At 26.8% G+C, this 20108-nt stretch overlaps 1 pseudogene; it reads right to left on the bottom strand.

Annotated features, from left to right (window-relative positions):
• LOC142320812 (uncharacterized) overlaps positions 1-20108 on the bottom strand; it is a 79531-nt pseudogene that overhangs the window by 43789 nt on the left and 15634 nt on the right.

The raw sequence follows: 20108 nt of genomic DNA, 5'->3' as shown, positions 1-20108 counted from the left end.
ATTAAAAAATTTCATAGCTAACAGACATTTTAAATATACATTTGGATTTTGACAATGAAAAAATTCTGAATTTTGACAGAAACAATTCATGTTATTTTGTCATTAATAAAATGTGCAATTATACTGGCACTGTGCATCCTTATTGAATTTACAAACAATATGAATGTATAAGAAAATAATTTAATCTGCTTATAAAAAAGAAATTAATAAAAAAGAACAGCTCTTCTAAATAAGCTGCTCTCTTGCACAGACTTATAACCTGGCCCTATTTATAGAAAAATAAGGTGAGTAGGAAAAAATAGGCTGAATTTATATTTTAAAATAAAAAAAAATAAAAAACATTTAAAAACTACATCTAAATAAATAAAAAACAATATAAATAAATAATGCAAAATATGTATTCTATATACATAGCCAAGAGAAAATAAAAATGTAATTAGTCCAAAAAAATTTCAATTTATTTTTAAAACTGTTCAACTATTATATTGTTTGAAGTAGAATTCTATTGTATATTGAGATAATGTATTGAAAATATAAGGGCAGAGAGACAGCCTTGCTACGCTTCATTCAAATCAGAACATGGAGAAAAAAGTAAAGAAATTACCTAACTGGTACTCAACGTAAATAAATATGTAATGTCATTATCTCCCTCTAACAACTGGGTAATCAATATACAGCTGATCTTTCATCTCCTTTCAAACACCTTTTTGAATGATTGACAATACTAGATTGTTAAAGGCAATTTTCAACAACTTTTAAAGGCTTACAATAATATCTGAGGTGAAATGAGCACTTCATTAAATAAAATTTCAATAGTAATCCTCTTTAAAAGTTTAACATGTACATTTTATTCATACAAATTAAATATACAGAGAGGAAAACTGCTCCCCTGATTTATGAGAAGTTGAGACAAGCAAGTGCTTAACAAAGTCACATCTAGCATGCTCACATTAATATCAAAACAAGGTATGTAATTTAAGTATAATTTAAATAATGAATTTTAATTGTTTAGCTAAAAAGGTTGTTATTTATGTATTATAAATATTGTTGCATTTCTATGTTTGGATATGGTTTAGAAAAATAACTTTTCTTTTAATTATCACTACCAAGTATCCTGGGTTGAAAGATGGATTCGCAGATCTACAGCATCTAATCAAAATTTAATTCCATCTTGAAACATAAGCTTCATTATTATTTATTATCATAAGAAATTAAAATGTATTATGAAAATTATTGCATCAAATAAAATTTATAAATAACTATACGCATAGTACTTTATAATGCCTACAGTATTAATATAACATTTGTAGTAGCATCTCTTATTATAACAGAGAAAGAAATCACAGAAGAAAAACAATTAATTTCTAATAATCATTGCAACAATACTAAAATGAAAGATTAACTTTCTAACTTAAAAAATAATACATATTTTGTATATACTAATAATAAATAATATTATTATTATAATAAAATTATTATTATTTATAACAATAAAAACTTATACTTAATTTATTATTTTATATGAATAATTTGTTCTTATTCTTTTATAATTAATCGATATGGATAAGGTAATTACTTAAACTTCTGGAAAAGTAACAAATGTAGATCATAGATGTAGACCAATAAATCAGTGAAAGTTAAATTCATTAATTCAACACAAAGTGTAGGCCTGAATGAAAGTGTGAATTCTGTTCACGTAATTAATGAAAGGAAAGGCAAAGGATTATAATTCTATACAGTTAATTAAGAATTAATTTAATTGGTTAATTAATTGACTATTGTTAACTTCTTGGGAGCAGTTTATATGCCTTTATTCCAGAACATATCATGTGCACATCAGAACTTCAGAATTCTAAAAATATTAAATCTCTATATAATACAAAATTTTCACCCTCTTTTTATCGAGAAAGTTTCATTTTGAATAAAATCTAATGCTCCTTTTAGAATGATTTACAAGAGCGACAAGTAAATATGTATGTCAATATTTTCATTACAATTTTGGGTATATATAACACACGTATGTCTACATTTTGTTTTAAGTGAAGCTACAAATAATATTGTTTACATATTTGATCAAGAATGCAGTATTTTAATCTAAAAAAATAATAAATTATATTGCCACATAAGACAGATTAAAGATTTCTCCTTATAGGCATAAAACACATTGTCCAATTTTTGCAATAAAAAAAATAAAGGTAAACATAAAAACTAAATTAATGTAAAGGTTATTCAAAATAATATACTTTAAAGCAGAAATCTTAATAAAGTAAGTTTAATGAAGAATACTGTTGAGAAAAAAATAAAAAGAGACCTCAGCCCTCTCCAAAACTTTACTGCTGTGATGTGGTGTCTATTGCTTCTAAAGTACACATACTAGAATTTCCTGATTTGCACTAATATATTAATATACATATTATATGTATGCAATATGACATGTAACTTCTGCATAACATTGTGATAATATTAATAAAAAACAAGTTTTCATTAAATTTTTAGAAGAATCTTACTATTAGTACACTATTTTTAGATAGTGTTTGAACAAACAAAACCATTATTGAATTAAAAGGGCAATAAAAAAAATCCAAATTTCAAAATAATTATACAAAAGGAGACTAGATGAAGTTTCCATTATTTTTTCTCACTCTTACCAAATCGTGAAGTGCTAACTGTCCATGTGCTAAAACATGCATAATAATGTGCGGTTAAAAATCTGAACCACAACTACATAAGTGATCCCAGACATTTTATAAAATGTACAAGACTATATCAAACTAAAACAAAATTAAAAAAAGAAAATATAATAATATAACATACAAAACAAATAAATTACAAGCACACAATATTATTATCAGTAATACACAGAATTAAATCAATACAAATAGAATGCTAAAAATAAAACTAGGAAATTAAATTTTCTTTCCCTATGATCAATAACTACAAATAGAACTTTCATGCTAAAATTAATATTATACATGAATGCATAATACATTTAAGAAATAATACCTGTAATAAATCTTTTCCCCCTTTTTTTAATTAAAACTTTAAATAAAAATAATTTATATAAGCAGCAATATAATTCTATTAAAATTGAAAACATCTTTGTCTTTTAAATTACACAAATTTTACCATTATTGTCATCACTAGTTCCACGTTAAAATACAAAATATCAATTTTACCTAACATAAAACTATTAAAATTATAAACAAAACGTATCTAAGAGAAAACAACAGTAAGAAAAAAGAAACAGCAAATACAGAAAGTAAATAAGGCTAAACTAACATAATGAAACTGTCTAAGAGACCATATTATGATGATAAATCTAACTAAAAGAAAAACATACAATAATGGATTAAAGCAGAAATGAGATCATTTAAAAAGTAAGCTACTGCTGAAACAAAGTAATACTTGATCACGAGTACATAAAAAAGAAATTAAATTTGCTACTACTAATAATAATAAAAAATAAAGCTAATAAAAATTGTACAAATTATGGTAATGTGTAATGATGATGGATCATTTATTAAAGAATTGTTTAGAGAATTACTTACACAGCAATTTAATAAGCTAAAAATCATACTATATTAATAAGATTACATAGGGTCACAAAGTACTGCATAGAGATCAAGTAAATATTACTAACTCTAAGTGTAAATGCATTTCAATAGTTTGGTAAACTGTATTCTTGAATGATACTGTTTACACTTTTATTGTTAAACATCTCTAGCCCTTTAATTTTATTACAGTTGGGTTTCAAACTTTTAATATTTTTCTTGGCATTGGTATTGATTATTAGCCTTTTCTTATTTTGAATCATTAGGAAACAATTTTATAAATCAATGTCAAATATTTATCAGATAATTCTTGGACTCTGTTTCTTTCAATTGTTTATTATAAAACAGTAATAAATCTATTTTATAAACAGTAATAAATCTAGTTTTCTTAACTAAATGCGGCTACTGCTACAGATAACAAAATTAAAAATTACATTTATGTTGATTTAACTGTTCCAAACTCTTTCCAGTGAACCAATGTGGGGTAACTAGTCACATAATCTATATTCAAGAATACATAAACTCAATCTTGCGTCGTGATCCGACCTAGACTCCTAGTCTGTATCAACAACACTGAGATGGAAGCTGCCATGTATTTAACAAAATATATTTAAATGTATCTTAAATGTAGCTGCCATGTATTTAGCAAGGAGATTATTTAAATAATCTCCTTGTGGAAAACTGTAAAATTAGTTTTTATGTATTCTACATACGTTAAATATCAGTATCCAGCAGATGCTTAGAAGGTATTTAATATTCTAAGGATAAATAATTTTGCCATTTATTACTTAATTGGTGAGTAAAGATAAGATCCTACTAAATGTTAAAACACTTGTTATATTTGGGAATGAGTCAATGAGTCATTTGGGAATCTAACCTTGCTTAGAAAAAAAAATTGTCTTCCATTATAACTTTTTCTTACTCCATCTGACCCTTACACTATAGACTGCTTGATGTTTGTAATGCTAATTCATCACATTAAAATAAACATGGAAGTACTTTTAAATAAAAAGCATGAAATGAAATACATTCATATGAGAATGATTTTGGTCAAATAATGCAATATACTAAACTGTATTATTAAGAAAATATATAAGTAAAATCCGGAAACCCATATGGCCACTATGTAACAAAGAAAGTACCTGATCAGGTGGACTTTGGTAAGGTTTACGTGAAAATGATTTTACATCCCTTTGAGCAGTGTAAAAAAAAGCTTTTGTATAAGTATAAGAACAGAAATAAATGAAATGGTACGAACCACCTAGAAATTTTAATTAAGCAAGGATAATAATTAATTAAATAAGGTCTTATCCACACTTCATAATATATGGATAATGTAGTAAACATGATTTACATCATCATGCAACAACACAAAGTTATATATAATTGACCCTGAATGCGCCTGTTACTCATTAGTAACCATTATATAGTTATTAGTGAGTAATACAGAGAATAGTTATAAAAGTTACACATAGAACTTTTTTTTCACTATCAAGAGTCAGAAGATAAACTTATGTATCTTCTATATGTAGACTTATGTATCAGTTAAATTTAATTTAAATAAATAACCTTCAAAACTCCAGAGAAATCAGTAATACGACCATTATTGACAACTAAGTGTTTCAATTACTTGGTATGCTTTCATAAGGTATGCATTTATGACAATGTAAAAAAGAGTGAGTACATTTCAGGTAATATGTAAAGATACAGAAAGGATTTAGGGAACATGCCAGAACAAAAACTGTAATAATATTTTTAAATAATATAATAAACTCTTTCCTAAGGAAATTAAGCATGCATGAATTATTATGAGAAATTTGGAAAAGTAACATTCAGGCTGCTGAGATAAGATTCTTTTTCATCGATAAGATTTAGGGTAAAAATATACGAGCAGAGTTGAATACTTATAGAAAGATCATCTAAGCAGAACATACAATAATAGAATACAAGATATATGTAATCTTGAAATTTTAGTAATGTTAACAACCAGCAATTTTAAAACAACTATAATATCGAAGACAACCAGAGAAACATATCTCCAAAAATGAGTTTTTCGGTTTTATACTGATATATGTTATTCTTTACATACTATTTAGTAACAGAACGACATATCTCCACCATAATTATAAAGAAAGTTTTTGGAATTATGTTTTATATAAAATTTTCTTGCTTTTAGACCTATAAACATAGTTCTTTGTTTATTTAACCTTGATCAGTGTGGAATATTTTAACATTTACAGGAACGTATGTGATGATATGTTTCTCCAGTGCTGAGGAAATGCAGAGTTAAGTTTATGTTTTGTTCAGAACCATATAAAATCAAGTAACAGTAGGTTTATCTGGCACTAGCAAAACTATTACTTCAAGTTATTTTATTGTGATATATATTAAATCTGTACAAGATAATATCAGTAGTAAATAATATCTATAATCTGTTGGAAATAATATACTACAGTGTATACACATGTATAAATGTATTAATATAAAATCAACTATTAAGCATTCAATTTGTTTGCTTTGAAAATTTGTACACTAAAATTTATTTTCTATAAAAATGCTTTGTAGAATATCAACTTAAATCATCAGTGTAGAAATTCTTTTTCTTTAATATATTTAATATATTAAATATAATAATATTTTAAAATATAATGAAATTTAATATTTTAAATATAATGAAGTTAGCCTCATACGAAAAAGTTGATTTCTTTAATTCATCTTTGAGACAGTTCATTATATTACAGTGTTTGGCATATATATATATATATTACAACACAAATCTTTTGCTTTCAGATTAAGACCTTAAAGCATTCATTAATATTATCAGTTACAAGTGATACAGATCACTGGAAAAGATATACAAAAGTGCTTTAAATTTTTATGTGCTAGTATAATGTTTTGTGGCTACTTGGCTGCAGATATTCAATGGAGCTTCATGCGAAATACATTTTCAATGATGTAACGCAAAATCTGCATTTTCAATAACATATTTTTGTTAAAATAAATGGCTTGTTCTGTATTTTGTTTAATAAATAGATGGATTATGTTACAAATAAATGCGTTATTTATTTGTTTTTTCTCTCTTCAGGATGTGACTGATCATCAACATTTAAAATTTATGAGAATGAAACTGATTGCAGTTCATCTTTAAACCAAGAACAAATGGAGGTTGTTGAACGAGTACAAAAGCAAATGAACTTAGTGATTCTTTGGATGACTACCATCCTCTGAAAATTCTCCTGCTTCTTCAACATTTGATGATAATTTGAAGCTTAATCCTAGGAGGCACACCAGTGTTGTAGCACCCCAATAGTGTTTTGAATTCCCACCAGGGGTGCTGTATACGCTCTGGTGCCATGATGTTCTGTGTATTCTCAGTTGATGTGGTTATGTTTACATATGCTTTTCTAATTTTAGAATTATTTCTGAGATTATTGTGGTATTTTTGTGATTTGGTGTGCTGTAGAAGAACCCCTTGTGTGCTTTACAGAGTGTTGGATGAAAGATTCAAGATATTTGTTTCTTTTATTGTATTAGTGCAATTAATTAAATTTCATGATGGATAAATGTAATTCTTCTTCCAGTAGGTTTAATGTCTTCATCCAGTGTAATTTAAGACATCAAAGAAGAGTTCAGTAGTGAAGAAAATATTAGCGAGTGTGAAGACGTCACTGAAGAACACAATTACATCAGCGATGAAATTGCTTATTTAGATTTAAGTGAAGATGAAGTTGGCAGTGATGAGGATGTTAGAGGAGCATTTATACAGGGAGAAACGGTTATAGATAGAGCAGTGATCCACCAGCTTGGGTTGTACTGCAAGTAGAAATATTGTGGTGCAAATACCAGGAAATAGAGGCAAGGCTAGAAATATTGTCAGTGAACTTGATGCTTGGTAGTAGTTATTTAAGAAATCATTGATATGATTGTAAATTTTACAAATATTGAAATAAATATTCAGAAAATAAATTATTATTTAAATAAATTAAATAAAAAATATACTTATAATTGAGTGAATCATCTGATTCACACAATTTAGGTAACAAATAGTGATGAAATTCATGTCTTTTTGGTTTATTGTAAGCTACAGGCGTTTTGAAAGCAGGACATTTGAGCACAGAAGAAATGTGGAGTTCTACATATGGTATTCCCCTTTATAAGTTTTGTGACATAACAGTCACAAAATAGATTCAAATTCTTACTAAATTGTTTACGATTTGATGATCGATTGACACGAGATGACAATGATAAATTTACACCAATTTGAGCTTTTTGGAATATTTTTATAGTAAACTGTAAAGAAATCTATACTCCTCATTCATATTGCACTGTAGATGAACAGCTACTTGGGTTCTAGGGTAAATGCCTCTTTAGAGAATATATACCTTCAAAGCCAGAAATATATGGCATAAAAATAGTTTGTCTTTGTGATACCAGAATGTACTTCATGGTAAATGCAATACCCTACATTGGTAAAGTGGGTCGCCAGTGACAGCCACAAGCACTGAATCTTGTGACAAATATAACAGAAGCAACAAATAATACTGAACATAATATTAAGATAGATAATTGGTTTACCTCTATTCCTCTAGCTGATACAATGCTAAAATATAAGCAGACACTTGTAGGGACTTACAGAGAAATAAGAAAGAAATTCCTCCTTCATTTTTTCCTTCAAAAAGCTGTGAGATACTCTCATCAAAATTTTGCTTTCATCAAGAAAAAACACTTGTAAGTTTCTGTCTAAAGAAAAACAAAACTGTCATACTCGTATCAAACATGTATAATGACAGAGCTGTAAATCAGACAACAGAAAAGCCAGAGATGATTCATTTTTATAATAAAACAAAAGGAGGGTTCGACATATTCAACCAGCTCAACCATTCATTCAGTGTTTCAAGAAAAACTCGAAGATGGCCTCTTCGTTATTTATATGGTATGTTGGACCAGGCAAGTGTTAATGTACTCGTGTTGTTTAGGAATAAACACAACAGTGAACTTGCAAAATGAAAGAACTTTCTCAAAATTCTTGGCTTACAACTTGCTGCTAAACCTTACATATTGGACAGGCTCAAGACACTGAATTCAAAAGAACTCTGAAGGCATACAAAAAAGTCTTTGTGCTCAACCACAACCTCAGCGTGATCCAAAAAAGAGACGTCCAAAACAAGCAAGATGTGCTGTATGTCCAAGAAACAGGGATAGGAAGACCTACATCTAGTGTAAGAAACCAATATTCTCAGAACACAAGAGAGAGGTTTGCAAATTTTGTGTTGATTAAAACATGAACAGTTTGTAATCATATACCTTTTATTACATTTGGAAATGTGTTTGATGTTTTTTTAATGATATGTAACAATAAAATATTTTTTATAAAAAATATTATCAATTATTTACCTTGGGGTGCTGAGGTACCCAACGTGTGCTTTAATAGACTACAGATTTGTGTGTGCATTCAAAAATTAAAATCAACAAACATAGGAAAATAAAGAAAGATAATCTACCTCTCTAAAAAAAAATTAAAGGAAGTTGTGCATTAATACAGTTTTTATTATTAGTTATAAGATTCCGAAATATAATACCAGCAACAATACTTTGTACAGATCTTTAAAAAAATGAATTCAGGACAAATGTAGAAAGGTGTGTCTTATGTAGAAAATGCTGGACGTTGTTGAGGGTAGCTGATGAAAGGCAGTTGATTAAAAACATGGAGAGCAATGTTACTTTCTAATGAACTTAACAGTTACTGTAGTCACAACACTGGGAAAGAAAGTACAAAGTCCAGATGATGTAGTTGCTGCAAGTAAAGGCTTTTATTTATTTACAGTAGCTAATACAACAGATGCTTCCATCAAGGACACAAGAGGGGAATTGTTTGCAGAACAAGTTGTAAATACAAGAGATAAAAAAAGTACGAAAAGTTGTAGAAACTCTCTTACATGGAAAAAAAAATCTGGGAAAATTGTGTCAATCAGGAAAGGCATATGTTTCCATCTTCAGTAATAGTTTCAGAACAGAAATTTGTTAATAAGGACTGTTCAAAATATTCAAGAAAGTGTAATCTCAGCTTTTAACTGAAGATGAGAATAGACTGATTTTTGAAAAATTCTGGGCTGTGAAAGATATCAATAAACAAACAGTATTTTGCTTCAGTGATGAAGGAAGTTCGTAAGGAAAGAATTTGTGCAACTTTTGTAGATTTTCAAAAAGTAATAAAAAATCATCATTTTTTCAAAATTAACAAAGTACTACAAGTATGTTTGACATTTTTTCTTAGCATTCTTGATGTCAAAAACATTTCCCAGAAATATAATAAAGAAATGAGATATAAATAATACAACGTAAGTCATGTCCAAGTGTAAAGAGACCTGAAGAATGTAGGGAAAATAGTAAAGAACATGTAAATTCATTTCCCTCAATTCAATTGCATTATTGCCATGTTGACAGCTTCAAGAAGTAGTTGGCTGGTGATTTAAACATCAATATTATGTACGAGCTGTAAACACAGCAATGTAAAGAACGCAGTGTGAGTGCAGAAAAATTATGGTTACACAGAGAAATCTTTAATACTAAATTTAATTTTTCATTCCACAAAGCAAGAAAAGACGAAAGTTATCAATGTTTTTGCTACAGAAATTTACTCATTGATCAGCAAACACAAGAAAAACATTTTATGAAGACAAATAAACAAAAACATTTGCTTGTCACTTAAAAACAAATATAAGGAAGAAATCTGTAAGAAAATGACATTTATTTGATCTCAAAGAAGTCTGGTACTGTTGTTCAATTTCTTAAAAAATTTTTACAAACACAGATTGGCTGTTTACAACCTTATTGTATATAATGTGGTTACAAAACATAATACAAATTACATCTATAATGATGGGATGGCTACATGAGGTTTTATTGAAGTATCATATATATATATATATATATAAAACTGCAATATGTTGCTGATAGATGTCCAATTAATCTGTTCTCCGACAGTTGCAGGGGACAAAATCACAATATCATTATGCTTTTTCATGTTGTACAATCTTTAAAAATTCAATCTACTGATCAGTGTTATTTTGAACTGGATCATTCACAAATGGAATGTGAAATATTCAAAGAATGTAGATATTTATGATCCATCAGGATAGTTTCACTCTTGTAAGAATGGCTTCTAAAAATAGAAAACATGATGTAATAGAAATGGAACAAAAAGAATTTTTAGATTTCAAGTCAATGCAGAAAGAAAGTCCTAATAAAAAAGAAAAAAAATGATATTGATTGTAATCAAATTCACTAGTTTCAGATAGTACACTTCAAATTTAAAAAAAAAGATTTGCAATACACAGTATAAAAATAAGGAAGAATTTAGGAAAATCTGTATTCACAGAAAATGTTGCTCGTCCTCGTTAGTGTTTTAGCTGCAGCCTGATTATCATGAACCACTACAGAATCATAATGATAAAATAAATGGTTTGATGGTTTTATGCCAGTCAGATTTGATTAAAGAACATCATAGTTTTTATAAATGTCTGAATGAAGGCTGTGAAAATGATAATTTGATTCCTCTGATGAAGACGATGACTAAAAAGCTTTTTGCTATTTTTAATTTTTAGTATAGTATTATATATTCAAAGAGATTATGTTAATGAATATAAACTAATTTTTGTAATAATGATTGTGTTTTTAAATAATTAACAATCATGGTGTTTTTATCATGATATTTGTATTTTATATCAATAAAAAAATCTGATAGTACTGACATGACTCACAACTTTGCCTCTTTTAAAAAGTGATGATGTTAATACTGTTGAATTTGTGTTAAACAAACTCGAAGTAAAAGAATAGAAAAAATATTTTTCATAACAATAATAAGTATTTTTAACTAATAAAAATTGTATTTTGTCATATAGCATTGTATTTTTTTTTTGGGGGGGGGTTATGATCAGAAACTTTTTCTTTCTTTAATAAAATAATACTGTCATTGTATGTAATTAATGTTACTCTTAAATAAATCTAATTTTAATACAACTAGATTATCCTAGTTGTTATATTTTCTTACATTTTATTATATTTCTTTCTTTTTATTATATTTTCATTTATTTTATTATATTTCTTTCTTATAACATTTTTTGACTTGGTTCTGTTTAGAAATTTTGTTTTTCTTTATTAAAATAATAAAAATCATTATACTTTTTCATAACATTGTACATAACTGTTATGTTTTAAATAAATTTTACTGTAATGCAACTACATTATTCTTTTAATATTTATATATCTTATGACTTGTTTCTATTTACAATAATTTTGTGTTGTCATATTAAAGGGAATTCAAGGAATAATTTAAAGAATAAGCAATTAACAGAAATAAATTGTTTAGTGAAATTCTTTCAGTTACACTATAACTCTAGCATTATCTGCTATGTATGGCATAAATATTTAGAGCCAGACAAACGTAACTCCAAATGTAACAATAAAAATTAATTAAAATTATTGATTAAATAAAATTTTTTAAATCTTTATCATCTAGTAAGCAATAAAAATAGATAATAAGTCAACAGCTGCTCTTTGAACATCAAAAAATGTTAAGCAGCACAGTTATTTCTCCTCTCCTGACAAGTAGCCAGAATGGAGTTACAGTTACAAAAGTGTAATATATCTATATCCATATATCAAAGCCATAATATATCTATAATATAATAATAGATAACAAAAAAATGATAAGAACCATCTTTCTAACTGAAGAACTGAACGTTTTGGTTTTTATTTTTGAAATGGATGAAAAATGTGAGATTTTCTCATGACTAGCAATTCTAAAACAGTTTTCACAAATAAATGGATAAAAGAGTATTTTATTGTTTTATTAGAAGTAAAAGGATAAAAACGTTTTAAGATAAGTTAGACTATAACAAAGTCATGTTGTATAAATGATAAACATTAGATCATAACAATGGTTTATAATATGCTAGGTAATATGAGATTATCATGAAATGGTCAGCAGTGGAAGAATATCCTTGCTAATCGCTACCACTTATTTTTATTAAAAGATTGAATTACTATTCTAAAATCATTCATGGAAGAAAAGTGTAGAAAAGAACCAACAAATGAATTAAAATTGTGCAATTATCATCGGATCTAAGCACTATAAAACATCTGCTCAGTATGATATACATTTATACAACAGCAATGAAAATTCAAAATTATTTAATCTATCATTATTGAAATATTACAACTAGCTATAAAGCTGTAATAAACAAGTTAAATAAATAATAAAAAGAAACTTACATACACAACATGCATCAATATTCAGTTAAAGTAAGAACAATTTTTTAATACAGTATTAAAAATTAATAAGTAATTTAAGCTTGTAATTTTCAGAAATTAAAAATTTTCAGATATTTATCCTTAATTCGACAGTTGTAAAGGTGTTGGCCATGATAAATGTAAAAACCACTTTTTTTTTTAATTAGTAGTTAAAATAATTTTAAAAGTAAGATATCAATTAATAAAACTTTGGTTCATCATTTCTTTTTTTGTTAAATTGTTAAAAAAATTATATACTATATATGATCAAAACAAATTATTATCATTTATATAATGAAAAGTTCTATGTATATAAATATAATTTAGAAAACAGAATATAAATATTTATAGAAATAACATGTCATTAAAGTGTATGATAAAATTTTACTAGCTTACAATGCTGTCAATATATAAAATATAACACTATAAAATATCAATACATAATAAATACTATAAAATTAAATTATTAGATATCATTACTATTAGTTACCGCTAATTTTAGTCGATATTGTTCTACCATATGTTCTAGTTCAATAATATGTGCCTGAAGTTTTCCAACATCTGCATCCTTGCTTGCATCACTTCCAACTTTAAAACTTATCTGAAATTAAGAAAGAAAAAAATGTTATATTTAATGAAAAGTTCTTTAAAAATTATATAAATAAATAAAGATTATCCAAAGATAAATAATAACCCATTAAAACATAAATTATCATCGTTTAAATGGTACCATTATCATGGTACATATAAAAATGAATAACAAAGTGAGATAATTATGAACAACTGATCTTAGTCATCATATTTCCAATGAGGTTTACATTACAAAGCATTAACTTTACAGATTTTTAATAAACTAAAAATCATTTTTGTGAAATGAAATTGAGACATTATAATCTGGATAATGCATAAATTTGATATTTCAACACCCAAAAGAAAAACAACAAAAATGAGACAACATGCTATTCTCAATTTCTTTCTGTTTTAAGCTAATTATATTACTTCAATATATTTACTACATCCTTATTGCTTGTTTAATAAAATCACTTCCTCTTCCATTTTTCTGTAATGAAATGATTTTCTTCCAATTTTCTATAGTTATTGCTTTCTAAACATCCTATCATTAAGTTAATTAAATTTGAATATCTTAACACACAGTCCACCAACAGTTCATCTTTTTACAAATTTCTCACCTTTCATAGTTATCGAAGTCATTTTCATTTCAAATTTTATTAACTACCTTAATTTTCAATATTCTTCATAACTCAATATTTCAAAGGTTCCTGTTCTTTTCTTTTCAGTTTATCATAATTGTCCACGTTTCACTATCATGAAGTATTAAACCCCATAAAAATATTTTCAAGAATTTTTTCTAAATATTCTTATACTTTATACATCGGTAATAATTAGATATCTATATTTGTTACTGAAAGTTTCTTCTCTGCAAGGAAGCTTTCTGTCGCTTGTGCCAATCTGTTTTTGACACCTGTATTACATTATACATTCTTTGAGATTTTAGTATATAAATAGTAGATTTATCCCATGGATAAATATGTAGCAATTTTTTTCATTATAAAAAAGGTATAACCTTCGATTTTTTTCCATATATGTTGGGATATAAATGAACTTGGATTAGAAAAAGTAGAAGTTCAAATTTTTAACACTAACATATGTCACCAATTAAATATAAAACTTTGTAAAAAATATCTTTTTTAATCAATGAACACAACTTAATAAAAACTGTATTCTTTTCAAGTGCGTACAATGAAAATAAAAGCTTGTACTGGAAAAGATTAATACGTAATTATTACTGAACCTAGAAACATTTACACCCATCTAATAGGATAACAATAATAATTGTACTTTTACTTATGCATGTTCAATTTATTACAGTTTTCATGTTTTATTAGTTATATTATTATATAATTAGTATTAATAATTCAATAAATAGATAGAAAAAACAAGAATTTTAATTTAAGTGTATTTTTAAATTTAAAAAAATCTTAACTAGTGCTTGAATGTGTATCTGTAAATGGACCAAATTAGATGTATAATTATTATTATTATTACTATTGTACAATTCTTTTTTTTTATAATATTTAGAATTTTCAATTTTTTTTTGTATGGTTGGTTGTTTTCATTTCATTGTTGACTGTAATATTATTATTATCAACACTTACTTGAAGTTTGCATTATATGTCCATGTCATTATATGTCCAGTTCCTCTGCAATTTCATAATCTTCTCTGTCTTCATCAGAATAGTCACTTTCATCACTACTATCTAGATGTGGTAAATTTATCCATCATTTTATCAATTAGTAGTTCCATCTTCCTAAATTCAGTTTCAGCTTTTTTTTTACATGTTTACTGTTTGATATCCAATCATCCTTATTTATTTTATTGAATTTTTCCTAAGCTAATTTTTAAATGTGATAATATTATCACATTTATGTTTTCAGAACTGATCATAATATCTTGATCAGATTTAAATCGGCATGATAAAATGAAAGTTGCAGAACCTAATGCCTGTGTTTTTTTAACAGTTCATAAAAATAGTACATAATTTTTTAATTATGTCACACAGTTGCGGTTTTAACATTGCTTTATTAAATGGAATATTGTTCTTTTCTAACCAATTAATCATGCCACTTTTCTTATTATCTGAATTCGGAGGCTTCTCTAGAAGTGAACTGTGGTATGGCGCATAACCAAAAAGAACCACTGACTGGGGAGAAAGACCAGGAATTAATTTTTCAGATGCCTTAATTTTTCAAATGTTAATGCTGTCGTGATAGTTACCACTTTTTGAACTCATTTTCCCAGTTAACATTGCATTCAGAATGAATCCCACTTCTCCTACAGTGTGAATTAATATAGATCACCTTTATTAATCAGCACTTTTACTCTCTAGCACTATCATTCGATCAAATAAAAAAATCAAAGAATTTCCTTTTCTGCAATAAAGTCATTTTACTTTTATGGATTGAGGGATATTCTATCCTCTTCCATCAGATGTCTTCTTTTTCAATTAAAAGTTTCCCATTATTATCATCAATTTTACATCACTTAAGCCCTAACTCTTTCAGGATAGCTGCTAGTGTAGTTCTAGAACCTTTAAATTGAATACTCTTTTGAAGTTCTTCACGTAATTTATTTAATTTAGGCAGTCAATCAAAGTTGTCTAATCCACTAACTGGTTTTGAATATTGTTTAGACTTTTTTTGGCTGCAATTTAGATTTAAGAACATTCCTCTTTTCTTTTCACAGTTTTACAACTTATGATATTGAATTTCCACAAGCTACAGCAGTTCTTTCTACACATTTTTGTTTGTCTTTCAACTTTATAAAATCATATTTGTTATTAACTATTTCATGAACTTGACTACAAACTTTTTATACTTAATTATGGATTTAAATTCTGCCATTCTAAAAAAAAATTTACTAACACAGATGTGCAAAAAACATACTAATTCATTAATGCATACAAAACATTAACTAGCACGTCACATATTATAGAAGGAAACAACTGTACATTCGTACAAGGACACGTCAAGAACTGAACTAAATCATTTTATTAAAAATGAAAAGTAACATTAGTATTGAATATTAGTAAACAATGCAAAAAAAAACTTGCTTAGCTGTTCTATGAATACATATAAAATGACTAAGCTATTGTTAAATTATTATAAGTTGTAAGGTGATGTTCATTACTATAACACTTCAGTTTCAGGAACATTTCAGTTTTATGTGGTATAAAAAATGATCCACCGTACCATGTTTATGTAAGAATTTATATAGGTAGTACACTATCTGTACCACTATTCAACATTTGGAAAAATTAGTGGTAGAAAATTTGTACCACTATCCTTGAGGGTTATTTGAGCATACTACATTAGAATTAACATATAATTCAGGATCTTGCAAAATTGAAAACCCCTTCATTCCATAGTGAGTTTATTTTCTTAAATTTTCGACAACAGTGTAGTGTATTATCATTAGAAGTTCTGACCAAAGAGGAGAATGTCTGTCTTCCCTGGAAGTATTAGTGTGCACAAATCATGTCTTGATCAGATACTAAATATAATATAAAGTGTACTATTTCTTTTACAGCATTTTGATACACCATATTTGATAATGAATATAATAAACAGTCTGATGTTATAACTTTTATATAAAAAAAAAATTCATAAGTAACAATTATACATATATGTGTAAAAAAAAAAAATTACTTACCGTATTGTCACTACAGTTAGAAAGTGTTAAAGAATCATCCAAAGTATCAAGATCAGCACCCAAACCACTTTCACTGTGACGCAGTGGTTGACAGATAGCAAGACCTGCCAATAAATAAACACTGATGTGTTTCTAAGACATATATAAACATATATATATATATATATATATATTAAATTCTATTTACATTAATTAACATGTACATATTAATCTTTTTTATTACTGATAAAAGATCAATAAATATACTATTAACAGGGAGATATTAATAAAAAAATACTGATTAGCAGAAAATAAACAACTATGTGCAGATGCAATACATTTGCAATCTAATTTTGTAATAAGAATAAAAGAAATTTAAACTCATTTAAGCAAGTTAGATAACACATTTTCTATATTTAGTTTATGATAAAAAAAATATAAGCTCATAAAAATGACTAACATGTACACTAGTTCTGCCACAGCATATAGGACTGTTATATCACTATGTATAACAATGAAGTAATAGCAAATTTTATGACAAATGTGCTATTAAGTTTAATAGTTCTTACATAGACTGTATGGAATGATCATAAAAAGTTTCCATTAATTATTTATAACTCTTCAATGTATTGTTTATCAGAGTGATTTTTTTTTGTTGTGTTTACTTGGACGTACAAATTTTGAAGATTTTTTTTTTTAATCAGTCATTAAATATATTTCACTTATAAATATTAGAAATTAGATTTTAAAGTTTACTGCTTTATTGTTTATTGTTACTTATTGCACGTGGATAAACAATAATTATAAATTAATGCAAGGTAAACTACAAAAGTTTAAGGTAATTTTTCCAAATAAGCATGATATTTTTGACTTCCACAAAACATAAATTTTACTGATTATTTATCAGCCACATATTTATACATTTTTATAATAACCTCATTTTGGAGTACAATAAATATCAGTCATAAGTAAACAAATGTTTACTCAACACATAGTGGTAAGTTTAAAATTACCAGTTGCAGTTCTGCCTACATAAAAGGGTGATCAAAAAATAATGACAACTTTTTAATTTAAGACAATGTGCATTATGTCTTTTCGACTAAATTTGTCTTTGTGTCATGACAGCAGCATTGTCTTATATGCATATCAATGTTTTTAGCTCATTTGGACACTTCAAATATGTCAAGTGAGTAATTAGGATATTTTTATTACGAGTGGTGATTTATTTTGTTTGAAAATGACAGGAAAAACCTACTAGATCTGCATTAAGTTTTGCATTAAAAATGGGATAGAGTGCAGTAAAATAGTGAGGATGTTACGTCAACACTAAGGGTTTTGAGTGGTAAAAGTGGTTTCAAGGCCATGGAAAATAAAAGGGTAGAATATCTGAACAGATCAATAACTGAAGAAAATATTAGAAAATAAACATCATTGTAACCAATAATAAATCACTATTTGACAAATTGCTGAAAAGATGGGAATATCTTATGGCCCATGTGAAACAATTTTGACTGACATTTTGAGTATGAAATGAGTAGCAGCAAATTTTATTGCAGACTTTTCAACAAGGGCAACATTGCAGAACAATTGTTTGCTGACATAGTTGATAACTCAGAATTATTCAAACGTGTCTTAACATATGACAAAAGGTGGGTGTACAGTTATGACATTGAAACAAAGATTCAATCATCCCAATGAAAGTTTCCAACAGAAATGAGACTTTACAAAACATGTAGAGTTTGATCAAATGTTTAGATTCTCTTCCCATTTTTTTCGACTGCAATAGTATTGTCCATTTCGAATTGCTACTACGTAAAGTATCAACTAAACAGCATTACTTAGTCATTTGACAGTAAGTTTACATGAGACAATCTGAAAGAAAACTATCACAAATGTGCGCAAATTATTCTTGGAATTTGCACCAGAACAATGATCCTGTTTACACTTCACTACTAATTTGCTATTAATTTAGCTAAAACATACATCACACTGATACTACAGCCTCCACATTCTCCCGACATGGGACTCTGCAACTTTTTTTTTTATCCCCACTAATTAAGAGAACACTGAAAGGATTATTTTCTATGATAGATGGAAAAAAAATCATTGCTTGGTGAACTTAAAAGCCCATACCGAAAAATGCTTTCCACAACTGTATTGAAGATCACAAAACACTCTGGGCATAAACATGTAGCAACTCTGGGGGATTGAAGGGAAAAATGTCAATGAGAATAAATAAAGTTTTTTTGATAAAATTAAAACTTCCATTATTTTTTGATTACACCTCATTCTTTACAGACAAAAAAGCATAGAATCTTCATATAGGAATACAGAATTCTACATTGTAAATATGCTTATTCAGAGTTAATATGTAATAAATATATATAATATTTTTAATACCACTTCAATATACTTAAAATAATTCTACTTATATACAAATGTAATCATCACTGTTTTTTTTTCTTTTAAATCTTTATAAAGAGCAATGATAATTTTATCTTTTATTTACTTTAATAATACAGAAAATCTTGTGCATAATTTATCACCTGCATTGCAAGTGATAAGATAATTTAGACAAACTTATTACAAACAATAACATTTATAAGTAAATAAATAATGCACTAAACAGTTTAGAAATAATGATAGATTATATTTTTATCAATATGAACAAATTTATTTAATTATAACAAGTTCAAATTCTACATGTAGTTCCATTAGGAAGATAAGATGAAAGAGATAACCAGTGAAAAAAATTCCAGATGTACCTTTTCTAATATAAAATTTCGTTTATGTCAACTAAAAAATGCTCAATAATAATTGGTTTTTAAACTCTTTTCTTACAATATGACAAATCAGATATATAACTTTCTTAAATTGCTAAAATAGAGTTAGTAGTAACTTAAGGTCCTGTGGTGGCCCATCATCTTTGGAGGCATAATTTCTAAATGAACATTAAAAATATAAGAGAATGTTTACATTTGGCCAGAAAATTCAAACTGTACATTATGGTTCAAAGCAGTTGATTATTTTTATTAATAGAGATGGTAACATAAATC

The sequence above is a fragment of the Lycorma delicatula genome, chromosome 3 (genome assembly GCF_047948215.1).
Source record: "Lycorma delicatula isolate Av1 chromosome 3, ASM4794821v1, whole genome shotgun sequence".
Classification (NCBI taxonomy): domain Eukaryota; kingdom Metazoa; phylum Arthropoda; class Insecta; order Hemiptera; family Fulgoridae; genus Lycorma; species Lycorma delicatula.
This window is presented reverse-complemented; position numbering and strand designations above follow the sequence as displayed.